We start from the raw sequence: 27,564 nt of genomic DNA, 5'->3' as shown, positions 1-27,564 counted from the left end.
TATTTATCAAATTCCTAAGGCTTAAATCAGGGTTGCAAAGTTTCACCTGAAGATGATAACACATTTACTGTCTTATGACACTTTCAGCAGAGAAGTGGGAAAATCCCTAATCATAGACATTAGACAGCTCCACAGTTTCTTACAAAATTGGGATTGATACAGTGCTGGATGGATGCAAGCTGTGGTCTCATTTCCTAAGTTTATGTTGAACTGTGTTCAGCCTCAAATCCAGTCAAAGCAAACATCCAGCTAACCAAAAGGAACTTCCAGAAGGTTATAATCCATACCTCATCACATGGTTTGGAGAGGGATGAGTCCGCCAGCAGCTTCTGGCCATGCATTTTCCAAGATAGAGCATTCTTCAGCTCCTTATATGATGTAAAAGGTGTGAATTTGTTTCCAGAATTTCACTGATATAGGAGTGACCCCTGAATCAAAGGTTCTGGAAAGATAAATGAGTAAGTATAGATTCTGGCATGAATTTAGAATATTTTCTTGAACACTTTCAGATTCAATATCTTGAAAGTTACTGGAAAATAAATCGCAAAAAATCTAACAAATCAACATTGAGATTGAAAATATTGAGCTGAAATTACAAGAAATTCTTTTTGATATGCAGCTTTTACTTTGTATGAGCATAGAAATTTATGAAGATATCCAATAAAGGATGAAGTATATATTTGAGGCCAAGCTATAGTTGTAGTTGGAACCATCATTGTGAAGTTCCTGATTTTGGTGAAAGAAAAACCTATATGGGAATATAATGCCTGTATTTTTAAATTTTTAACTCACAAAAAAAGTTGAAAGACAAAAAACACAACTAATGATCAATTTCTTAGTTATAGCCACAAAAAAAGATGTCTCCAAAAGATCTTTGAACACAACTTTTCAAAATAATGAATTGTCCTTGATCAACAAGAAAAAAATGCATCACATTTAATGAACAATATTTGAGTTTATGTAATTTAAAAATATTTATTAACATCAAAAAGGGAACCTTGAAAATAGAAAAAATATAACTTTTAATTTAGTCCAAGAGCAAAGGCCTGAACCCAAGCATATTTACCCACCTACCATGGAACAACTTAATGAATTATAACAAAATCCAGGTCCTATTTTCTCTTCTAAGCTTCAGAGTTTGAGCATCTTTTCACTTTGGACCTAAGCTGGGGTAGTTGTCAAAAAGAAGACACATTCAAGAAGCAGTGGAAAATTGTCAGAAAGGGAAAAACTGCCACAGGAAGCAATAACCTACAGGAAAACACCCCACAGTAATTCTACATTGGCAAAGAATTATGTATAGTCTGTCCATAAAGGAAATTTTTTATTCTTATAGTAACAGTTCAAGACTGACTTAAAGCAGAAACTAGTTGAGGAACAGATTCACAATAAAATGCATAAGGAAAATTCCATTCTTAGGTACTCAACCAATAGCAAAGCTATATTTTCCTTCATATTCTGTTTTACTTTATGCAGTTCTCTTTACATTAACCTCTCTGTTCTCAATATGTTCTATAATAGCACTAAAATCAGTGTTGTTATTTTAAGTCCACTACTATATCAAAACATTTATTGCATTAAATATAGCAAGCCAAATACTTTTTTTAAAAACTTCTCAGACAATAACCACATAATCTGTAAATCTGGAAAATAGTGTAAGTGAAAGCATAAGAGTGATGACAGCCACACTTACTGGCTCCTCTGAAAATAAAGAACTTAGAGTGTGGTAGTTTAATCTAGTAACTGTGTGAGCTAAACAAAATATTACTAGAGCAAAATTTAATCCTAAGGTCTTTCATGCCCTTAAATTGTTTGCTCCTGACAACAAAAGAAGGGAACAGAGAATACTGATTTCATATGACACTCACTGTTCTAGTTCACAAATAAATTCCTTTGGCTCAGATCCTCAGGATCAAGTAAAATCCAGGAGACACCTGGGGCAAATCTCACTGATTTCAAAAATAAACTATTGTCAGCTTCCAAAGAAAAAAACAGAAGGGTCCTGCAATTTTTGATTATAAATATTTTCTGCTTCTTTAAAGGTCTTTTATTGAAATGGTCTTCCAAATGTATAATGCTCAGGTTAAAAAAATTCTCTTTATCACCCAAAGTATGTACCAATTTTTCAGAATATCTCAACGTTTTTTAGATAGTGTCTTCCATGAAACAATGATCAATTATAAAAATAGGTTGAAGCCCCAGTTGTAAATGTACCTTGTAAATTTTGGCAATGACTTGAAACAGTACAGGATTTAGATCTAACTATTTTATGGACAGGAATGTGAAAGCGCTGGAAAGTTAAATAAAATACTCTTTTAGGAAACCTTCAGAGATCTGATGTACTCTGTAGATTTGGAGTATATATTAACAAAAGAATACTGAGTCCATTTAATGAGCAGGAGGGAGCATTCTTCTTTTAAGGGTGGAAAAAATGAGAGCATTCTTCCTTAAAGGGTGGAAAATAAGGGGGAGATCCAAGGCCTGGAGAAATGGGATTACCTTATGTGTTATGCTTCCACCTTCATCTGTGACAATCTGGTCAGGACCTGTACCCTGACACGCTGGCAGACTCGTACATGGATCTGTCTTGCTGTCTCTTGAACTAACACAAAGCTGTTGTGCCTGGATTCACAGTGCTGGAAGAACATTTGAAAGAATGTGGTAGGGCTTTTATAAAAAAGGACCTGTAGATTTTCAGGCTAGAAACAAGAATTAAAGAAAGCAAATATCAAAGTTTACTAAGTGATTTAATTGTTTTATAAAGTGAAAAAAAGTCATGAATTTTATTATTTGAGGAAATAGAAAGCATTCAGATTTCCTACACTGGGGGTAAAAGTAACACTAGCTTTCAAACACTGTTTGCTTTTTTATTACTCCTCACATATTTTTAAAGCCTAATGACTATTATTGGAAGGAATTGACATGATCTTTCCATATTTGTAAAGGCAAGATCCCTACTGACTTTGGCAGAGGCCATTTGTAGAGAAAGGATATTGGGTTGTGTCTACAAGGGCTTGGGTTTATTTAAGCTATGATTTTCATTAGAGCAGCTCGTGTTTGTCATCTTCCAGGGAGTAGTTTGTTCTCTAATCCTTTTCTATAGGATATACTCAGGCTGTGTCTGTTCTGTAGCTTGGATATGTATTGATATGTATGGATACATAAAATTACCTCTGATTGATTTTATCATTCACGTAGAATGTGAAATACTGCGCCCTTAGACCTGCAGTATTTTTTCAAACATTAAATTCTTTTGACATTTTGTGCTGCTTACAAGGTCATGGTTGTTGCTACATGGGGCAGCTGGTCTATACCAGTCCAATATTTCTTTATGTCTTAACAATTATATATGTGACTGCAAGGTAGACAGGCCAAGAGGAAAATGCTGAGTTGGCTCAACCTGATGGTTATATAGGTAGAGATCACTTAGATGAAGAGGAAGGTGAAGATGTAAGGAAGGCCCTGACTGAAGCAGAAAGTGTTGGTTATCTCTGCATCTTTAGAAGCCTAGAAAATGAGGCGGGTCATGTGTGCATCTCAAACATGGCTATGGAGCCAACCAAGGATTGCTGGTAATCACAAGGTTTTTTGGTAATAATACATTGTGAGAAAGAACAGGATGCGACTTGAGCAGGGGACCATACAGAGCTAGGGCAGCATTTTCCTGGGACAAACATTCTTGTCCTTGCTCCTGGAAATAAGCACAACAGAGTCCAGCACAAGGGCACAAATGAGATCGAGAAATGGGTGGGGAATGCAGGGGAGGAACAAGATCACCCAAGGATCCCCAAGCCCGGCAATCCATTTCCAGAAAGGCTTAAAAATGGCCTGTGCCTGATAATTGATTGGCATAGAGAGCAAGAAGCTTATCTCCAGGGCAGGAAAAACTTATCTATAAAAAGGTTCACCCACAAAGCCCAGAACCCTAGACACCCCATCAGATGGATTGACACTGGAGCCAGGAGTGGTGATCTCTCTTCCTTCCTTTCTTCCTCTCTCCACCTCTTTAACTCAGCTCTGTCTCTTTCCTTTATTCAAAAGCTGCTGCTATGTGCTTATGCTAGGAGATCAGGGACTGACTTATACCAATTTTCATGCCAAGTGTGAGATTTACTAATAAAATTTTGTAAGGTTTTGTGGAACCTCTAACTTTCATCTTCCCTTTTGATCACAAACATTTTGAATCTTGAGTGCTCCCTTCCCCTTTTGAGTGGGACACCACACCATCTGTGGGCACTCTTGCTGGTGCAGAGGCTGTGTTGCACAGCTGTTTACCACCACTGCAGCAAAGGCACAGGTGTCTCATACTCTGTGCCTTGACTGCAGGATGGTGATGTATCACTTCATGCTACCTGGTAATCCATTTCCAATTTGACAAAGCACAGTGGCAAGCTGGCTTACTTTGAAACATCTGCTTAACACTGTTATGCTTATAGTTAGGGCTTTGATTAACTGTTTTGATGACTTAAAGCATAGCTAGAGATTAAATAGAAGTGACAAAGTGTTAAAGTCAAAATCACCTCATTAATCCTTTTTTTTTTTCTAGTTTATTGACAGATAAGAATTTCTCAAGACTTCATGATACAAAGTTATACAGTAGAAAGTCAAAGGTGTATTTTCCAGATCATGCATCATCCTTACATTGATTTTCATTAGCTTCTTAATGTTGAATCAGCCATTACCTACTATGTCAACATGCATTAAGAGTTACCATTAAATAGCTTTTCATTTATTTAACTTCAGCTTGAGAGGTAGAGACGCCTGCTTTATTGAAGACTTTCTTACCAAGAATGTTAAAGAAAAATTTAAGATGTTACACCTGCTGCAGACAAAAGTCTCTGTTCAGGGCTTATACAGAGCTTAAACTTTTTTTCTTTTTAATTGCTTTGGTTTGTTTGTACAAGGAAGCAGTGGTTTTTGTCAGTGTTGATTTGCACACTGAAACCCTGTTTTTCCCTTTGTTCCAAAATCCTGGCTAAAATACCTGAGATTTCATCTTTTTTTCTTTTTAGGATGACATTAAATATGGTCAAAAAATGTAAAATACCACAAGACAATAGGCCAGGTGGTTACTAAGTGAAAACAGATTAAAATAGGTGGAATCTTACAAAGCAGAAACACCATCACTATGTCCTATTTATATCATCCTTTCATCCACAGTTAGCTGTGAATGATTTTGCTTGGAATATCTTCCTGAGAACACTTATGACAAGATAGGAGGATAAGCATTGTAGCTCTGCTTCCTTTTAGTCAAGTAAAAGCTGTAGGCTTAACTGACAAAAGATATACTAAACACAGACAGCTTCCATTTGGGGTTTTTTTTTCAGCCTTTCACCTTCATAGTTTCTTTTTAATTGTTTGGAGTATTTTTTCATTGTTTGGAAGATTTGGACATGATTTTTGGATTTTTTCAGAGAGTAGAGAAGAAGAATCTTGTGGCTGGGTGGATTGATTTATTGTTTACTTGTTTTCTCTGCTGTTTTCAAGGTATTCAGGAGTATTTCCCCATTTTAAAGCAACACACAAAAGGCAGATTCACAGAGGAGCTCAATAGTCTAGACCCTGAGAGTTATTTACATTCTTCATCTTCACTTTTGAAGATTTCAGATTCCGAGCCTGTAACAAGTGAGATCTACCTGGCATAATGATAAAACTAAATCTATCTCTTTTGGCAAAAGAAACATAAGAGTGAGATTAATTCAGTCCACCCTTTTGAGTCATCAAGAAAATCACTCTTTAATTTAGTTCATAGTTTTAACAAAGAATAGTGGCACATTGATATATTTGGTACAATGGGACATAAGTTTTAATGTTGCATCCAGGCCAAGGGATGACAAGGTAAGTTCTTTTGCTTAGAAAAAAATAATGGAACATATTGAAGCAATTAAATGTTAATGAACTGATGACAGTAATTTGGGATATTACAGTTATTTTAAGTACAGCCACGTTATTTGCTGAAGTATCCTTTGAATATTTCAGCAGAGTAATGTTAGCAGAGAAATGCTTCTACTTATTAATTGCACAAAGACAGCAAATGAATTAGTTGAATAATTATGTACAGTACTTGGATGTGTAATGGGCTACCCAGTCCAAATAAACAACCAAACAGGAGTATCAGTGAAGGAAAAAAATATTAAAACCACCTCAATTCTCTTTTAAAGGTTAAAAACTTACACTTGGCTATTCTTTTCAGGGATATCAAAGTGGTGAAACATGGGTCTCCTCCAAGAGCTGTCCCTTTCCTTGGAAGTCAGGGGGACTGCACTGTTTGATTTAAGTTACAGAGGAATTTAAGTGCTCTGATGTAGTGCCTGCCATTCCACTGGCCAGGGCTTGTATTCCTCAATTCCTCCATCAAGCAACTGCATTTCAAGGAGCACTTGTCCCCAGACTTAGCTTTAACAACTTGGCCTGCTGGGAGATACAGGCATGTGACAGCTTTAATCCAATGCAAGATCATGTGTTTCAGGATGAGACTGACTTCGGTGACATATGACTGTACGAAAGGCTCAGTTCTTCTCTATTGTCCTCACATTAATATGCACACGTTATTTTGAGAAGAACTATCCTCAGCCATGTGTACTTAACACCACAATTTTATTTGACTTCCCTCATAGCTTAAATTCATTCGTGAGTTTTGTGTAAATTCAGCCAAAGGAAGTGGAACCACATATGCAGTCAGAGTAAATCCTGTACTAAAGATACCTTGCTGAAATTGCAACAGGTTCTTGAAGAAAGTTTTACTAGCTCATAAAAATATTTTCATTCACGGGTTCCGAGATAGTTATATAATTTATGTCTGCTCAAAATCTCCACTGAACCCTTTATCTGTATGTTTCACCCTCTGACTGAACTTTGTTATGACAAAGACAAAAAAAGTCCATTTGTACTCCAGAGTCCTTGAGAGAAACTTAATCTCTCTCTCAGCACTGGCATGTGCATTGCACTGTATACATCACGCCTACTCTGAAGCAGCTTTCTCATTCCTACAGGATAATTCCTTTATGAGCATCTGAGTATTTAATAGAACGCATATAAACCAAGTGGCAGATGTTCTTAGTAAATCATTGAGAGGCTCACATTAAAAATTAGCCACCTGTGTATTTATCTGTTCCTTTCAAAGTATCAATAAATTATTTAAAATGCTGAAATGTCCTTTTGAATTTATCAGTGTATTCTTGTTCATTGGTATTTGTATTGCAGTTTCCCAGGAATCAAAAGCTAGGAGAACCTTTTAAACGTAATTGTTATTTTATAGCAAACAGCATAATCACTGGGTGCAGTAACTCAAATTCTGGCAAAAAAACCCAGCAAAGCAAACCCAAAAACTTTAAAAGACACAAGGTATTCATGTTTCATCAGTTTTACTATTTGCTTGCTACTTCAAAATAACAGATGCCACCTGTAAAACATGTGGGTCCAAAGCAGACCTAGCATAGACTTGGGGGACAGCATGAAATTTGCTACCTGGAAATTCTAATAAGTTCTGTTTTCCTTTTAAAAGTGGTTCATTGTTAATAGCTCCACAAAACCTACTCTTTCTTATTTGCGCTTAGGTGCAGTGAGAGAATTATGTGAACAGTTTCTGCTGTTGAGCATCTTTTTTTGACAATTGAAATTCAATAACATTTAAATCTATTGTCTGTTTTTTCTTTTGTTCTCCTGTTTCTTGTCACCATGGTATAATTAAGCTAACTGAAAGCTATCGAGGTTTTTAGTCCCCTCCCAAGTTCGTGAGATCTTTAGTTAGAAAATATGAAATTAACAGTTTCTGAATGTGTGCACATCTGGAGATCAAACAAATGATCAGAGCTCTGGCACTTAGTTGAAATCTGGCCTTAGGTATCAGAAATGGTGGTAGTTGTTAAAGTTCTTAAAATTTAAACCCGCTCCATCTGCAACTAATCAGCTGCCTCCTGATTGTGCATGTGAGACAGGGATCAAATAATACCTTGAAGATCACCTGGACCTCATAAAAGCCTGCTAGAAGCTTCGTTGAGGGGGAGATGTGAGTATTTAGGCTGGCTCTGGTGAAAAGGTTTGAGTTGATAGAAAGATCATGATTGATAGCTTGAGCTTCTGCTGAGGTATTTTGTTCTGAAACAGTTGTATTATGTGTCTGAGGAAAAAGCACTAAATTGTTTTACTAGGAAGTATTTCACCTGATTATGGTTTGATGGGGAACTTATAGTTAGGGACTTTTCCTTTCAGGAGCTTGATTCTTTTCATAAGCAGATTCCAAAATTGCTACAAATAACTAGGTCAATATGTAACTATGTTTTTGCTCTGATTCAGCCTGTCTCTTTTTCACAGTAAAAGCTGCTTAGAGATGTTAGCGAACTTGGGTGATAAAAATACTATGCATGGTAGCATTTTCCCTTTTTATAAAGGTTTTGAGCTTCACTATTGCAAGGTTCTCTAAACGCTCAGTATAAGCAGAAAATCATGTCTTGTCAAGGATATGATCTTCACTTTTTCATCTTGGAGAAAAGAAAGCTTTGAGAGATTTTTTAGCTTTGAATTCTAGGCTGAAGCAGGTACCTGCCAAATTGTCAGAAGGGTAAATGTTAAACCACCATGTGCTTCTTTATCATTTCTGACTGTTCAGCTTCTTGAGGACAGAGATACATGGAAATTCCCCTTTGTAGTAGCTTCATGCACTGGTTAATGAGACCTGATGCCTACCCTGAGTACATAAATGTCCAGGGAGTGAGATATCAAAAAATTTGGCTGAGACTTTGCTATTATCGTGTTACATGTCTTAATGCTCATACATAACTTGGAAGCTCTGCTCCACTGCTAAGGTTAGGAGAGGATAATAATGTATTGACATGAAAAGGGAAGTGGAAAATGGAAACAAAATGCATTTCTAAAAATCAGCTTACTCGTGATTGATGTTACTGAAGAAAGTTACACAAGAGTGAAATGGAGAGGTTGAGGTTTGGATGTAAAATAAACCAATTAAACCATGCTGTTTGATATCAGATGAAGTCACATGTGATGACCTGGTCAGACCAACAGCATTAGTGAATAAAAGCAGAAACTCCATCAAAACCAGATGCGACATCAGGATTTAACTATCATAAGCAAAATACATTTGGATGTCAGTTCAGTGAACAGGGTATCATAAACTCATCCTCTATTTTGAATATAAGCACAATACCCTGAAGAAAGCATACAACCTAAACCATACTCTTAAAAAAGATGAATAGGGCTATATAAATAAGGAAAAAAAAGGAGGGGAAAAAAATCGAACCCTTGTTGCTATGTTACTAGTCTTTGGAGCAAGATCATGCACACATGGAAATCAATGTCAGTTCTGTTTTTCAGTTTTCCTCCTGTATCATAACTCTCATAGTTCCTGGCTGGGAAAGAGATGATAACAGAGCCAAGTCTTATTAAACTTTGAGTGGGGTACTCCAGCTGAACAGAGCATATTTTGAGCAGAGAGATTCAGTAATTGCTCATAGCAGGAATTGTAGACTTTTATTAATTGTATGCTGAGACTGTGGAGTACATTAAGGCACTTGGAATGTGTGGCATGGAAGCCAGGAGAGCTCTGGGAGACACTGTGGGTGAGAGGACACATTTCTGGAACATTACTTAATTCTACCTCTAATCCCTGAAACAAGGGAGGAGGGGGAGGGAAAGCAGTGCCACAGCATCAAGATCAGCATTGCCAGAGCATGGCTTCATTGTTCTGGGTGCTTCTGAGGCAGAATGAAACAGTCTTGACCCAAAAGAGTTTCAAAAAGAACAAGAAGTATATGGACTCACAAGGAGGATAATGTGGGGACACATATTTTTGTTCAGAGTACTAGGCAGAAATCTCACCCCAACAGGCATCGTAACTGTTTGTTCTCCTTGCTTCCCATCTCATGGAAGCACTGAAATCTCCAAGGGAAAAAGAGCAAGTATATTGAAATTAAAATCTATGTAATGAAGACATCTTCCCCAGCCAGTTTACATCTAAGAAACGCTGAAAGCAGTTAAGTTAGTCTTTCACTCATTTTCTTTGTACTTTCACTTGGGCAAGTCTAGGGTCAGGCCATAGATGGTTGGGGCTGAAGCGTGTGATATCTGAGCAGCAGCACAGGGAACTGCCCTTCTTCATCTGTGGAAAGAGAAGACGGGGAGGACATCTTAGTGATACCTTGAGCTATGGAATTAAAATTAGTCCTGCTGTGAGCGCTTGGGCTGACTGGATGACCTCCAAAGGCCTTTTCCAGCCTCTGATTATATGACTGTAGGAACAAGGTCTGTAAATTGTCAAAAATGAGTATTCTTCAAAAAATATTTTACCCAGGGAACTTAATATGAAGCATCATGATATTGTGAAAATCAGAACAATTACCAACACTGCTGACACATTTTGGGACTGAAGATGAAAACAGATGAGGGATCACACAGTCCGTAGCTAATCTGTGACAATACAGCTTAAAGGCAACAAAAAAGCCAGCTGCATGGTTTCAAACAGCCATAAATATTAGTATAGTTACTTTCCCAAAGGGAAAATAGACTCTTCCCCCTCCTTTCCAAATCAAATACTCAGAGTTGCTATTGCATAAGCATTGTGTTCCACTTACTCGTCTTTCTAGCAGTTATCCTCAAATCTTATCTCTGCAATATATGCAGAAAATTTCTAAATTCCAGAAAGAGTAGGGTAATACCCAAAGTATAAACAAAGTGTTTTCTTTATCTTCCCAAATGCAAATTCAGGAGGTATTCCTCAAAATATATTTTATATATTTTAATATGCATACATCCATCTGGCTGGACATGACTGTTAATAATGAATAGTGATGTTTTATGTTTTGTACAGATCAAGCCACACAATTTCCAGTCTCTTCATGATATTCACTAAGAGTTAAATCCTCCAGTTCTCCACAGTCTTTTGTCTGAGTATCTTTTTTAGAAGTCAGATTTGCATAGGTGGTAGGAGGAAAGGAAACATCTCTTTCCCTTTCTAATTAGGCTGTAGAAAGGCAACTGAAACATTCCATCATCTCTACCTAAACTGGTTACCATTATTTTGGGTAAATATCTTGGATTTACTTCATATTATTTCATATTTTATGATCAAATTATGTGTCTGTAAAGGTCTACTGTCTATAAACAGAACAATGGTGACTAGATCATACATCTACAATAAAAAAATCTACATTTATTCATTGAATCCCAGTATCTTTTCTCAAAATTACTGTAACAATGTGCCAAGATGAATTCACTGTATTTTGGCCATAATTCAGTTTGTACAATGATATTCTTCCCACTAAAACTTCTATGTCAGTAGTACAAAGATATTTAAGGGCATGGCTTAGTCCTCAAATGTGTGCCATGCTTCTATTTCTAATCAGTATCTTCTGCATATAAAGAAATACTATTTTTTTTCCCCCAAAAGAACTTAGATTCATTACATTTTTGTCAACATTTTATTTAATTTGATTTTCTGGCAGTTTTTATTTAGGAAAAGAGTCCACATATGACTCTTAACATTTTCCCTCAAGATACATTCTTTGAAGATATTTTATTAAATGTAGATATGTTTATGAATAAGCGAATAATCTTTCTCAGAGTAGAATTTGTTCACCACACTAACATTCCTAGATCCATGTTTTAATGGAATTGCTTTTAATTTAGAAAGAGTAAATGAATTTTAAAAATACTGGGTTTACTAAATTATTATTGTTTGGAAGAGATTGTTTTTAATTAATTAAAAAGGTCTTCCTTCTATTTTTAAGCAGAAGCCAAGTTCATCAATTTAAATGTTGGCACAGATATTAAGGGAAGTCTGCTCTCATATGTAGCTGCAGCTCTGGTAGGAGAGCAGAGACCTTGTGAGGGAGCACACTTTTTAAAAGTGTCTGAAGCAATTTGAATATGATCTGTGAATGACTTCTCAGTGGATTAGCCCCTAACCTTTAACATTCATGACATTAGTCACATCTCATCTTGACATCTATAATGGAATATTCTCCTATTCAATTGTTTAAAAAATGTCCAGCTTGACTTCTGTTTGACCTCTGATGAGAGCTGAGTTCTTTAAAAGGATTTAACAGTTGTAGCTTCATTTCTCTTTCTAGAAGAGACTAATGATAGGTGGGAATTATTTCTATGAAGTAGGACAAATACAGCAGAAAATACTTCCTGAGGTTAAAAATAATGAAATAAACGAAGCTGGGCTTGCTTCCTTCCATTAAGCATGTAGAAGTCTTCTATTCCAAGAAACAATAAAATAATGATTAGGTGCTTCTCTGATCTATCAGGGAAAACCCAAAAAATCCAAAATATTACTACAGGGAAAACCCCAGCACATCTAAAGGAGGAATAAATTTGGACTGAGAACCAACACCAATATTGAGCTCTATGTTATTTCATGAAAAAAAAAAAAAATCTCAAATTGTATTTCAAAACACCACTCTGCAAACTTAGTAAGCAATGTATTTAGAAGGATACCTTAAATATGTTAAATACACATCTGGCTAATGTTGACTCTAGAACCTTGAATGGCCAACGATGAAAGTGTTCATAACAGAAAAAGACACCAAGATTTTGCATAGCATTTCCCATGAAGATTATGAGTGAAATTCTGGATCCAGAAGTATAAGAAGGATCAACACCTCTATCCAGAACAGTTGATCTGTACTGATGAGCAAGGACCTAAAAAATTTACCCTAAGTTGTCCAGTAGGAAAAGAATTTTTCTGTCTTTCATGTAACAGAAAGTATTAGTTAGAACCTGCAATGGCTTATGAATAGGATATATATTGTTATCCCATTAGTCTTTGCTCCCCCACAGCTGGTGGGATTCATGTCAATTCAGCTACATGAAAATAGAAAGGCAATACAAAACCGTTGATAAAGATGCTTTATTAAGAAATCAAATACAAATAAAAATCCACATCCCCAATATAGTTGGAGATTAAGCTTGTTCTTGTTGATTCTCAAGTCCAATGAATGATTTGAAATTTGAATGCCATTGGCATGTGTCACAAGGACCAATATTCTTGGAAAACTTTTTTGCTATGATGAGGACAGAGAATTTTTATTGAACTGATTAGTAGTTATTTATTTAAACCAAAGATTATTATATGTGTCTTTGTGTTTCAGTGTCATATGTGATACCATCTGTTGGGTTGGAAATCCAGCATTTGGAAAACTGTAAGACAGAAAATCCAGGAAATTTTAAAACTTCCTCTGTACTACATTGAATGAGTCCTTCAAAGATATTCTTTAAAGAAGTCTTTAAAGTAGGTGCCAGCCACTGACTATGCACACATCCTGTGTGTTTGTTGGGTCTGTACTTGACAGGAATTTTGAAGCAGTGGTCTAATGAATAATATTTGAATATGTTAATTTTAAATTTAAAAAATACTACTGAGAAGCAGTCTATTATTATTCTCCTTTGGTGAGGAGATCCATACCAGGGACATTGCTAATGAGCTCCTTCCTCTAATGCTGCACAGATACTCATAGCGACTAATAGGATGCTAAAACCTGATCAGCTTTGCAAATGATCATAAACAGCAATTGACTCTGATCTCCTGGGTACTTTTACTGTATTTCAGCAATCACATGTAGTTCAGAATACCATAGGGAAACTGGGGCCTTGGAAAACAGATTTATTCACATACAACTTTCTTGAGGTCTTTGAGCAACAATCTTTCAAGAATGCTTTAACATGAAATCTACTTGTTTTGAGGGGTCAGAATTTCTGCCTTCCTCACCATGGATTTGTCTTTAGGGTAACAACAAATAATGTACAGATTAACCATTTTCTCTAGGAGTGACAGCTCTTAACTTGTTAGAGTTTTTTTAACTTGAAAATTTTTCAATCCTTCCTTTTCCTTCTCTCCCTAGAAAAATCTTGTGAAATAGCAGCTGTCTTAGTGAGTCATCAGAACTAGCATGTCTAGCATCAATGTTTACTACAAATCTTCAGATGGCGTAAATCACGATAAAATGGACTGTCTTGTTTCATGCCAAGAAAGAATACATAATGCTATGTAATGATTCATACTAATTTAAGAACCTGTTAGAAGAATCATAAAGAACCACAGAATGGGTTGGGTTGGAAGGGACTTTTAGAGGTCATCTAGTCCAAATCTCCTGCAGTAAGCAGGGACATTTCCAGCTAGATCAGAAACTCATCTAATGTGAAGGTATCTAGGGATGGAGACAAACTTTTTGGTAGGGTCTGTAGCTATAGGACAAGGAGTAATGGTTTTAAACTTAAAGAGGGTAAATTCAAATAAGATATAAGGAAGAAATTTTTTTTACAGTTAAGGTGTTGAGACACTGAAACGAGTTGCCTAGAGAGGTGTTAGATGCCCCATTCCTGGATACCTTCAAGGTATAGATCATTTATTAGTCATTAAAGTGTAAGTAAAATGAAACAACAAAAAAAAAAGGAGTAGAAAAGAGTCACTTTTTACAACTGGTTTTATAGGCAATAGGCTTTGTGCTCAGCTACACAGATCAAGATATATATAGTAAAGTTTTCATTAAATGAGTAGGACTAGCACTTTTTTAAGTGTCTAAGGTATTTTAGCATAAAGGCAGTAGTCACCTTAATTTTAAGATGGCTAAGTGGGATTTAGGAGCCTTTGTTTCAAGCACTCCTGAATGTTTATGCATACAGTGCAAGCTGAGGAACTCAAGGGTAGTTGCCTCTGGTTAGAGACTGTTCAGAGCTTGTTTTGAGTATGTAAGACCAGGAGACTACCTTCTATGGGGAGAAAAAATAATCCCTCCAAAGAGGTTCCCTGGGGGTTTTCATAAAGAAGGAAATGTATGCAACTTGTCTGCTTGTATACAACTAAAGTGTCCCACTGTGCACCTTCCTTTAGGCAGGTCAGTATGTTGGGGACGCTGCAGGATGAGGAACACTACCTTCAGCCAGTTTTTCTTTCTGAGGAATCTCTGTGCATCAAAACTTTGTTATCCAGGATGTACCCAACACAGACCAAACTGGTCCTGTATTTTGATTCCTGGAAGTCACTTCCCTAGGGAGGGATGATTTCCCTCCTCCTCGCCACACATCTATTTGGCAAACATGATGTTATGTTGATGTTGCTGTTAAATTCCTAACATTTAGGAATTTTGAACTCTTATTCTATGCAAGACAATTTCATTGCATGAGGATTTTTACTTTATATTCTATAAACTGCACTTATTTCCTGAGTGTCATTTAAGTGTCTGCCTTGCTCATCATCTCCTTTGAAATGCTCATCATCTCCTTTGAAATGCCCTACAGGATGTCAAGTGAACAAGTTTAGGTTTTTCTCTAATCTTATAAAAAACTGACAATTCTGTTGCCATTTTTGTGCTGTTGCTATTTCCCCAGGAAAAAAGGTATGTGCATTTGAATTGGCTGCCTCCCTATCCATCTGTTAATTTCTCTCTCTGTGTTCGCTTCCTAATCACCTTTGAACATTTCAAACAAATTTGAAAGCAGAAAGTCTAAAAAAAATTAAATTCCTACAAGTTTTGTGAAAATAGTCATCTGCCTCTCAGAAAGAGATTTGAATTGGCAGTCCCATTGTGGGAAAGACAGATCAAATTCAGACAGATAAGGCTTCTAGATCAGACAGACAGAACTATATATTGCACTCAGATGGCTGGCCTGCCAGCATGGCAACAAAGAGAGTGTGTACTTCAGGATTATCAGCAGCATGTGTTAATCTTTTCCAATTGTTGCCTGTGTCCTGCCATGGTTATTGCTGGAGGAAGGTTTGGGTTGTAAAGAACACAAATCCGTAAAAGATCAGCCTTCATTAGCTTCACAGCACACCAGCAAATTGGAAATGTGGGGTTTTTTTTTCATTTTATGTTTATACTAAGGATTTATAATAAGAAATCAGAATAAGTTTGTATTATTTTTCTTTTCTTAAACCAAACCTTAGCAAACAATATTCAAGACACAAAAGCACATGGAATCTAGCTATATAACTTCTCCTTTATTTGAGTCAAGTTCAGACAAAAAAGGAAAACTTATTTCCAGAAATGTATCAGCTGAGACTACCAGTGCCTTCAGGAAAAAGTAGATACAAAAGACATACTGATGAAGATGCTATTTATAACACATGACTTGTATATCCAAATTTTGATGATTAACTCAGTAAGTCAGCAATATATTTCCTGAGTTTATACTTGCTAAACTATTGCAACTTCAAGACAGCAAAATCTTTTTTATAAGAAATTTGAAATCACATTTTCTGTTTACCCAATATAAAGAATAATGGGTTTCAAATACATTGCACAGCTGTTGAGGTAATTATATTTGAGGTTTAGCTTTTTATTATTTATCGCTGTCAGTCAGTGTAACTGCAATATGTAGAAGCCATTGTATGACAAATGAAGACATGGAAGGTAAACTCCTCAGTGGAGGTAATTAAGGTGGAACAGAAAAGGTCTCTTTGCCAGCAACTCATTTGTCAAACTTGGAGATCACCAAGATCTGCTCAGCCACCCCTTCTTAGTGTTTCCTTTAAGCATTTCTCTTTCACTGGGAAAGAAGGAATACAGATCTGTCTGTGCTAACTTTGTATTGCACGTAAGGAATTCCTAATGTCCTCTGGAAGACACTTTTTCATCCTTCTTGACTTCACAAAGTGGGATAGACCACTTCATGCAGTACAGGTTCTTACTGATTCCATTCCTGGGATGAGTTCTGGTGCTTTTAGGAATGCTGTCCACACCTGCAACTGTGGGATATGACAGGCTGTAGTACATACATGATATAATATTTATTATATCATGTTTAGAGTAAGCAGTGCATAATGGATGGCCACAGTAAATTAAATGCTCATTAAACATGACTTTATGAAAACTTTTAATGAAAATACTAACAATATATATGCTGTTTAAACAGCTTCACTTAAGATTCTTATGATTAAACTGATCCCCGCAAAATAGAGAAAATTTTTAAAAGTGTAAGATACTCCTTTTGTTTCCAGCTCTGCCACAGATTTCCCAAGTCTATATAAATTGTCTTTGTTTTGTGCCATAGCACCCACCCCTAAACTTCAAGGTCTGTTTTACGGATGCATTCATTAATGTTTGTAGGGTGCCACAGATGCCTAACTGATGCTGGAGGAATTAATTATACCTACAAAGACCAAAATAGAGTCAGGAAAGTAACTGACTGAAAAATACTAGAAGTGTTAATTCATTATTGATGCTGTAGAGAGTTTATACTAGACTAATTATTGAACTTCCTTTCTTTTCCTACTGCTCGTTATATAGATCACACCACTGCACTCCTTTCAGTTTCCTTCCAGAATAATCCTAAACTGTGGAGCTACAAAGTCCTGGCCCATTAGTAAATCATTCACAAAGGCTTAGTTTATTAATAGGCATTTAAAATGGCGTTTCATTTAGTCTTTGGCTTCCTCCTGAAAGATGAAACATTGTTATGTAACAGGAAATTTTGTTGTGAATCCTGTGTGGTCCATCCCAGGATAAAAACCTTCTCACTGCTGCTACAAAGACCTGGGTGAGGTTCAGGGTAAAAAACACATCATTTGAATTTCTCTGTGCACTGACTAACAAGCCAAGTCTTCTACCCAGAGCACACAGGTGGCATAGTGAAAAATCATGGAAAATTCAGGGAGGAAATGTCCTGGCTCTTATTAAGTCAATTTTCAAAATGCTGCGTTTCAACAGCTCAAAGTTCATATTTAAATGTTATGGAAATTCTTTGCTAGGTCTGGTGCAGACAACAAGCTGTTTCCATGGAGGGGAATCACAGTAAAACAGCATGCAGATGGGGGATGAAAGGGAAGGGGAATTAGAGAAATCCTTGTTGCCTAAGTTATGTGCAGAGGGCCCTCTGGCTGCAAGGTGTGTGTCATTAACACAGAGAAGAGCTTGTACCAGGCTGTTTGAATGGCAGAAATAAACAGAAACGGACTTCAATAACCACCAAGAGAAAATAAAACCCAAATATCGGTGATAAAAATAGTAAATAATAGTTTTCTTCATGTATCTAGCTGTACATAATGCTAAATTACTGAAAAGATCTAGGAGTGGAAAAGGCAAGAAATGTAGTTGTGAAGTTTTAATGAACTTACATCAGTGTAGTTCCAGGCTTTATTCTGTTAATTTACCATGAGCAGTGAAAATTTTTTAAAGTAAAACCCTGCAAACAACCACTTTTAGTGGGGGAATAGAAAACCTTCTCTGCAAAAAAAAATGCAAATTACTATGAGTCTCAGAGACTGTAACTATTTTTCAATCACTTATCAGGTGTTGTAATCACACTCCTTACACTTCTTAGCTGTTCACACTGGGACAGTAAAGCTGCCCTCACAAAACAAGACAAAAGGAATCTCAGCCAGATCTTGACAAAGAATTTTGGACAAATTCAAATCACAACTAATGAAGGCCAAAGCTGTGACTGAAATGGGAATACATCACTCTGATCACTGCACTTGTTGATTTAACTCAGAACTTCAAAGGAGAGAATTACATGGGAGAATACAGCACAAAAGCCCTAAAATACCAAAAGAGATAAACGCCTATGTAATACCGAACAGATTTTTTTCTCTAAAATCATCTTTCCATTACACTTCAGTTTTATTCCTGTATTTTCAAGATTTTGATATGGTTTCAGGATTAATGATAGCTTTTGTAAATTTACCAGTGGGACAATCAGTTTTCCAGTTTTTCATTATGACTTTTTAAAATTTTTTGACTTTTCATAGAGTGAAGCCAGGTCCAATATCTAAAATTTCCTGGAAAATATTTGCTAAAAGTTTTGATAAAAATTATTTAAATATATCCTTTCAAAGAAGTTTTACCAAGTCATTTTCTAGTCTTTAAGAAACTTGTATATAATATATAGTATAAGTGTACAGTCAGTTTATTACATCTGATCAGAAGTCTATTTAGCCCCATAAATTTTGTCCAGTAAGGTCTGGATGTCAATGCCTAAACAAAATATAAAAGATTAAAATAAAATTTTACAACCCCATAATATTTTCAACAGTTTGATTCTGGGTCTTCCTGAGGTTAAAATATTGTCCCTGACAGCTTTCTTTTCCAGGAACTTTATCAGCCTTGCTCTGTATTTATGCAGAATTTACCACCAACAAGCTGTGGCAAGAAGTTCCCTATCTTAGATTCTTCATCCTGCTATTAAATAGGCAGCACCTGTATTTATTTGTTTGCTCTATTTTTCCTTTCCAGAATGTTTGATGTTCCTTAGTTTTCCTAGTGAAAGAGAGGGTAAACAACAGTTAGTATTAACCATCTTGCCACATTTTAAAGATGAAAAAGCTATTGCTTAGACATTAAATGAATACATTAAAATACCATTTATGCCAAACTAAAACTTTGTAGTGTTGCTTTTTCATTTTTTAAAAGCTGTATTTTAAGCACAGATTCTGCCAAGCCTGAAATTTCCAATCCATTTACATTATATTACCATGAGAGAAAATATATTAAATTGCTTTGGTAACAAATTTTTTTGTTACAGTTGGAGTCTAACAAATCCATGAATGCTTTCTCCCCAAAATTTGCCGCAGAACTGAACACAGCACTACACATAGATCACTTCTTGCTGTTTCAGTCTCTATTACCATTAGCCTATTTTCAGATATGTTCTTCTACTTAGAAGAGAATTTTTGAGATAGACAACAGTGAAAAATGGCTATAAAGAAGCTGAATCAAGAAAACATCATAGATAATATAATTTCTTTCCTTAAAATAAAATCAATTTGCTAAGACCAGTGTAAAAGAGTGTAAAAATGGGTAAAAGAGATCACATATATAGAAGGCCCAAATGAATGGAACAGAATTGTTTATGCCTGAATTTCTGAAATACTGAAAACAGAAACACTGGATATTTAAAATAATTTATTCCTCATAAGATACTTTTCTAACTGGAGGTATTTTACCCTAAAGCCCAGCTACTTTCTCTAAACTTCCCAATCTCTTTCTACAGATCTTTGTCCCTAATTTGAGGTTTTAAAGAAAAAAAAGAAAGATAAATGGACAATTTTAACTATATAAGCCAAATCTTTTATTACGAGACATAATTTGAGATGATTAGAGAATTAGATCAGCTTTATGACCCTTTCTGTGGCTGTCTAATTAAACAAAAAGGCCAAGACTGTCTTGAGATGTGGAGGAAATGGCTGGATTACACAGAAAGCTCTACAGGTGAGGCAGAGTTTATGGAACCAGCATAGCTCAAACAGTAGTAGTTGTGATTAAAGCTATGGGCCTTTCCACAGGACCTAAATGCACATGAATCCTGAAGGAACATCTGCTGCCAGTTCTGCAGAGTTACTTCCCATACCCTTAAGCATCAGCTATTTGAGTGCTTACCATATGCCTGTACCTTTCATACTTGACAGCAGAAATCTATCGCCAAGCCTGAAGTGCCAAGTCCTCAATGCCAAGTTTCAGCAACTTGTCGCAACCTTCAAAGAGCCAAGGATGTCTGTGCTTCTGTTAATTGAAGGTCTTTGGTCTTCTCTACTCCCTTCAGCCATTGGAAAAACACTCTTGCTCAGTGCTCCCAGCAGTGAATTGCCTTTAAAGTATACACACACTTCATCTTGCAGCAGCTGTCAGCTAAGCTGAGTGTTTTGTGAGTGTAATGAACCAAAATTTGCAGGGGATTTGGGAGAAAATGATAAATAGTTAAAAGGGGATGGTTTTCAACTGGCTTCAGCCAATTTGGAGACCAGGTGTTTATTTGCTGTGCAAACATTGGAAATGTTTGCTCCTTGAATCAAGTTAGTGTACCTATTTGCATAACTAATAATTATATGGGTACACATTTAGCTTGCTCCAATCTATATAAAAATAGACAGTAAAAATTCCCTTGTGTGGTGCTAAAAGCCACATTTTTTGGTTTGTACAAGTCAAGGTTAACAAAGATAGTAATATTTAGTATAGTTCAAAGTAATAGTATAGTTCAAAGATTTAAAAAGAATTTGGTGGCTGGCATTAGATGCCTCCTTCCAGTTATTGACAACTAAGAGATTTAAAATTAAATTTATTGTTGAATTGCAAATTCACATTTCCTGCCTCTTGTATTATACAAGAGGTTATTTTTTTTCCCTGAAATGTAATTTATTCTGTACTAAATAGTCTCTTACCTCAGCGTCAAACTTTAAATATAATATAAAATGGTCGCAGGTCAGACTGTGACAGTTCCCATACATTTGCAGTGACAAATTAAGCTCATTATACTTATTATTGACATAAATTTTTTAAGGATCTTTCAAGTTTCTTGACTTCAGATACAGTTCAAAAGACTAAATTAGGATCACAAGTCTAAAAGGGACCCATCCTTTAGGTAGCAATTTCAAAACCAAGAGAGGCAGTGAGCCTTTGAAGAGAGGAAAAGGAACATGAACGCTGGAATTCTGTTCAAATCTTCCTGTGTTCAGAGAATCAGGCCGGTGTGTCCACTCCTTGTAGAATGAAGTATCAGATCTAGATTACTCTATTATCACTTTCTCTTTCAAAACAACTTGGTCTTTTCTATTATTTAATCATTTTTCTCCATCTTCCAAATAGTTGTACTAATTTCCATTACATTTGCTGACATTTCAAGATAGAAATTTATCAAAATTCTACAAGCTGGAAGTTGATCTGTCCAAAGAGTACTTTCTGTTCCATTATTCAAACATTCACAAAGTGAAAGATCAGATTGCAAAACCTTCTAAAATTCACTGTTGTTCTTATGAAATACACACAATTTGTCAAAAATTTATGCTTAGCTTCCAGATAGTTGATGTACTGGGTTGTCTAAAAACACAGACTTAAATAACCTCTTGTAGTGGACTAGAGAGCTAAGAATCTGCAGACATATCTTCATTAAAGAAGAACATATATCTGAATTTATTGTGTGTCTAAAATACTTACAAGATTATTAAAATCAAATACAATCTGGCAATTACTGTTTATTGTCATAATAATTTCTTTTGTGAAAAGGAAAGTACATTTCCAATTCCAAGATCAAGGATCATTGTTCTTCAAGAAGTCTGGAAATCAGAAAAATAGGAGAATCTACTGGAAATCAGGGAAGTGGGAAGATTTTCTTCTCTGGATGAAGATATATCATGTAAACATTACAGTCTGTTGGCATTTTGTGTAGTTACCTCAGTGACCTGAGTAAGATGGAGAGAAGGTCCTCTACCTAAGCACTGTAGGAGACTTCAGCTGCCAGTCCTCTCCATGTCCCATCTTTAGTGTCTCAGCACACAGCTGCTATGGACACTGAGGTCAAGATTAATTTTTCCAGCTGCAAGTGCTAATTTAACATCTTCCCAGGTCCATCTGTCCTGGGGCACAGAAACAGGTACCTTGAGAAGATATATGTAATAGGTCAGTTTAATGACATCCCAGACATTCAGCCTCTATTGCCATGGAAAGGGTTTGCATCTCTCCACTGATCATAGAAACAGCTGTGAGACACTTGGCTCCTAATTTAAATATCTCAAAATGCTTGATTGGAACAAATAACTGTATAGCTATTAACCTTGAGCAGGGTGTAATTAGGTTACCTACTCCTGGTTCCCATCTCCTGGCCTTTTTGCTATTCCAGTATAAAGTTACAACTACAAACTGGTGTAAAATTGGAGTCCTGTGAATGTACTGGGTGTTGGTGAGTGGGCTGCTTTAACAAGGAGACCATGAAACAAATCACAAGGCAGTTTGCCTGAGAAATAAATGTACTTTTGTAGTTCCTGATTTGGTTATTCACTTGAACTCATGAGAGTCATATCATCTCATTCTGAGAGTTTCTCCTTGTTTGGTCTTTCTGATTTACTTCTCTGCTAGAAAATAAATATTTTTTTTAGAAAAATACCTGAAAAAATATTTATATAACTGATAAAGTAAATGGGTAGTTAATGGATAGCTCCATCATTCCTAAATACCTAAAAATTAGGTTGGCTGTCAAGATAATTTTAAAAATCTGGCTTGACATTTTCTAAAGAAATATCTGTTCAAATTAATGGTCACTATGTGATTGATTGCACCTCAGGTGGATATGGTGGTTAGAAAGTAGAAATCTTTCACTATGAACTCTTCTCCTATTTCAACATTAAAAAAATGCAGAGAAGAATACCCTTAATCTGATCAGGAAAAGAAGACACACAGCCACAAAGACTGTTCCATGTCCCACAATCAAATCTAAAATATGCTGTTATCTGTGATGCTAATGAGAAGACTACAAGAAGCTTCATATCCCTTTGCCTTTCTCAAGGTTGTCTGAATAGAAATAGAATGTTAGAAATAATCCTCATTAAAATGCAATAAGGTGCTAATATTCATGGCACATACTGGAGTTAGCCACTAGTTTCAATGTTTCTTGGATCATTATATAAAGGTAGTATAAAACTGCCATCACTATCAATATGACTATAAAATAATGATAAGGACTCTTAAAATCAAAGGGCATAAAAATGAAAAGCAAGATTTAAATCGATGATTTAAAGGAAACATTACCAATGAATGTATCAGTGTCCTTTAAGTGGGAAAGACATATCTTTTGAGACTCAGCTGTAGATTTTTTTTTTCTCTGTGTACTGAATAAATTCCACTTATAATCCTTGAAATGTATGGAATGTTTTGTAAGTGTGTTTTAAGAATTCCCACTTCAAGTTGCTTTCTGCTTGATGGTTAGCTTTTTTCTAGAGTGTTTGGAAGGCTTTTTTGCACCTAATGCTACAAGTATTTAGGATAATGTTTACCTTCATAGATAAGTGAATATTTTAGTTTGAAGGCTTGCAAGAAGACCTATTTTGAATACCTCACTTAAAAGCACACATTTATACTGCAGCTCCAGCTTTCTTACTTAGCAGTAATCATCTTTGGAAATATATTAAAGTGTCATTAAAACTAAGTACTGCTTTCCAAGTCAGTTTCAAAGATTACTAGTCCTATATATAATTATTTATTATTCTTTATTAGTGTGGGGAAGAGGGGAGTTGTGGGCTTTTTTTCCCCACTTTGAAGTCAAATGTGAGGAAAGTTTCATTCTGGAGTGGAAGTTCATTTCTATTCCTAAATGGAATCAAGCTAAAATAATTTTTCTACTATAAGTAATATCTGTAGAGTTTGATACCCCATTAAATAATATCAATTCACAGTTCATTGTTCAAGATAGGTTAGTAGCTTATGAAGGAATTGCTCTTGTATTTGTATGTAATGGAAAAATTAGTTAGTGGAGAGTCCTTAATAATATAGATATAAGATCCTCTAATAGTCACCTGTTCAGAAATTAATATGTCAAAAAATCTTTTTATATTCTCTCCTGCAAATCTGTTTGATAAGTCAGCAGAGACCCCAGCATTCTGTGCTGTCAAATTTATCCTGGGCACAAAGCATTTCCAACCTATTTCATTAAGTTCCAATTCTTAAAAGTTTCTAAAAAAATTTTCCTTTACTTACCATTTTAAAAGCCATGTAAAACTAAAATTCTATCCTGTATTGCCTGTTTTTCAGTATAATTAATGACTACCAAATTGTGGAAAATTGTTCCCTCTTGTTTTCCCAGCAGAGAATAAGATTCTTTCTAATGGTTCTCAAGATGTTAATAAGATCCATTACCAATTCCTTCCAGGTCTCTCTTTTTGCTATTACTTGACCAATTCTCAAGTATTTTGTTCTAATAACAATTCAGTTATCTCTCTAATGTCTCAATTAATGAGCCATAGGGGATAATTTATGATGCACAACCGTAATGATCACTTGAGACCAACCTCTGAGACTGTAAGGCTAATGGTTATTCCAAACCAGAATAAGGCAGAAGGATTAGTCTTCCATCTTACATTCAGACAGAGTTCAGATCTATTCCAATTTATCAGTATGAATAATCTAAGCTCATTCCTCTGAGACTACCTGTGTATTTCTACAGTTTTAATGGAACATATATTTAAAGAGAAATAGTATAGGATTATTAAATTCATCCGCTGCTTTCTGAAGGGATCAAAACTTTTTAATCTTCACAAAACCTTGTCATGCAGTACTTTTCATATATTTGATACTTTAGTTTTTCCACCAGCTTGCTGAGTCTGTATATGTCTGTAGTGATGGCCTTGGCAGAAGCAACCAAATTCTGTTCATAATATCTTCTATGAATTTCTACGAAATGATGTAATAATAATGTAATAATAATATATAATAACCATATTCACTTGAATAATTTAATAATGATGCACTATTCTTTTCTTATTGCACTTCATCTGTAAATCCTAATTTGCTTTACAGAGAAATACTTTTCATTATCACCATTGTAGAGAAGATAAAATGGAAGTAGTTTGTTTAAGGTAGCACAGCAAACAATTTATCCTAGAAAGACTTTGTTTCTTGAACTGCACTCTGCTATTAAATTTGCCAAACCAAAACGATTTTTGCTGAAGTTTTTATTTTTTACAGTGTTAATACAGATGATTTGTTTATATAACTGAGGAAAAACCATAATAATATGCATCGAAGATACACAGCCTAATGAAAGCTGAAATAAATATTATCCCAGGAGTTCCAGGAGAAGACAAGAAAAGAGATCTCACAGAAAGAGTTATCTATACAATTAAAACCATTAAAGGTACATTAAATCCCAGACAACTAGCTTGATAGATTTAATTTTTCTTTAACTGTGGAGGTAAAACTGGGACTTTCTTTTAAATTAGACATTCAATTTCTTCAGAAATATTTCTTACTCTTTTCCCCAGAGCATCACATTTCTGATATAATGTAGGTTGCTATTTACTCGAGCACTTTTCCATAGATAGGTCATTAATTTTGGAATAAAAGAGAAAGTAAGGAACTCCATATCCTGGTTTTTGGCTGAATTCTAAGGAAGCTGAAGAGAAAGTTCTATGTGTCTGTCTGCCTATATGGCCTCTAAATAGCCTGGAATACAATGGCCAATTTTAACAGAATGCAACAGACTGATAAATGTTTTAAAGCAGTGCTAAGGGCTTCATACCAAAAGATAGTCTGGTAGAAACATAAAACCTTTAAAATGAAACTTAGAAAAAGGATCCAACTTTTTAGAAATATGGTAAAGTTATAGACAAAATTATTACTATTGCCATGAGCTCTAGTTGATAGTTTAGGAGGATTAAGATTGCTAGCTGATAACATCACAATACCAAACTTGGTGTTATTATGTTTCAGAATCACAAAATTTTAATATTCTTAAATATTAATGCAAATATAATTAATTAACATTAGTTAAAAATATAATCTACTGGATTTCATAGAATCATAGAATGATGTGGGTTGGAAGGGACCTTAAGATTATCTAGTTCCAACCCCTCTGCCATGGGCAGGTGTATTGGGTTTGCATGGCAAGGTTTTGGTAGCAGGGGGCTATTACAGGGGTCACTTTTGTGAGAAGCTGCTAAATGCTTCTCCTGTGTCCAACAGAGTCCATGCCAGTGACTCCAAGACAGACCCACCAAGGCTGAGCCCCTCGGTATTGGCAGTGGCTTTGGTGGGCACCTGGCATCCAGCCACAGTCAACCCACCACAGCGGGGACATCTTCTACTAGGCCAAACTGCTCAAAGCCCAGTCTAACCAGACTTGAATGCTTCCAGGAATGGGACATCCACATTTTCTGTTCCAGTATTTCACCACCCTCACAGTAATGATTTTCTTCCTAATCTAACCACTTTCAGTTTAAAGCCATTCACCCTCATCACTACATGCCATTGTAAAAAGGCTCTCTCCACCTCTTGTAGGCTCCCTTTAGGTACTGGAAGATTCTTTAATGTCTCCCCAGAGCCTTCTCTTCTCCAGTCTGAACAACCCCAATTCTCTCAGCCTTTCCTCATAGGAGAAGTTCTCAAGCCCTCTGAACATCTTTGTGGCCTCTCTGGATCCACTCAAGCCCATCCACATCCTTTTTTTCTTTGCAGACCCCAAAGCTGGACACAGCACTCCAGGTGGGAGCTCATGAGAGTGGAGTAGAAGGACAGAATCACCTTCCTTGACTTGCTGACCGCGCTTCTTGTGATGCAGCACAGGATACAGGTTTACCTGCTGCAATTACATTTCACCTTGTTCAGTTTTTACAGGAATTTTGCTCACTGCTCTGTTAATTATGGCATGAACTGCACATTCTACAAACTAACTCAACAGCAAAAAGTTAATAACCATGTCTTTAATGTAAAAATAAAACCCACTTGGTAGACTGAACTATGTATGTCTAATAAAAAGCCTGAATGTCACAGAATGGCTAGATTTTGCTCCTGACTGCCTGAGAACCTGAGGGACATAAGCACAGAACCTATATGCAACTTCCTGACAGTGTATGTAGCCTCAACTTAATTCAAGGTTACATACCAGCCTGGAATATATTTTTTATCAAAAATAAAAACTTTTTATCCTTCTTGGTCCACTCTCTTCACTGTTTGCTAGTTATTGCCTCAAGCTGTTCTGTGGGGCTTCTGAGTAGTTATAACTTCTCTGGATGCTGTTGTGTTAGATTAACCTCTGGTTCTCAAAAGGTCATGTTTTTATTCATTCTCAGAATCAAACCACCAAGACATTCTCTTAGGAGATCCCAAAAACCCCTCTGTATTAAACAAA

At 35.9% G+C, this 27,564-nt stretch overlaps 1 long non-coding RNA gene across 1 annotated transcript; it reads left to right on the top strand.

Annotated features, from left to right (window-relative positions):
• The first annotated feature begins 7,963 nt into the window (after positions 1 to 7,963).
• LOC138104570 (uncharacterized) lies at positions 7,964 to 27,216 on the top strand. Its single transcript, XR_011148117.1, has 3 exons — positions 7,964 to 8,008; positions 25,404 to 25,572; positions 26,797 to 27,216. It is a non-coding gene; the product is annotated as an uncharacterized lncRNA (long non-coding RNA).
• The last annotated feature ends 348 nt before the right edge of the window (positions 27,217 to 27,564 follow it).

This window comes from Aphelocoma coerulescens, chromosome 1A (genome assembly GCF_041296385.1).
Source record: "Aphelocoma coerulescens isolate FSJ_1873_10779 chromosome 1A, UR_Acoe_1.0, whole genome shotgun sequence".
NCBI lineage: Eukaryota > Metazoa > Chordata > Aves > Passeriformes > Corvidae > Aphelocoma > Aphelocoma coerulescens.
The sequence above is the reverse complement of the archived record's forward strand: the minus strand, read 5'-3'. Positions and strand labels throughout refer to the sequence as shown.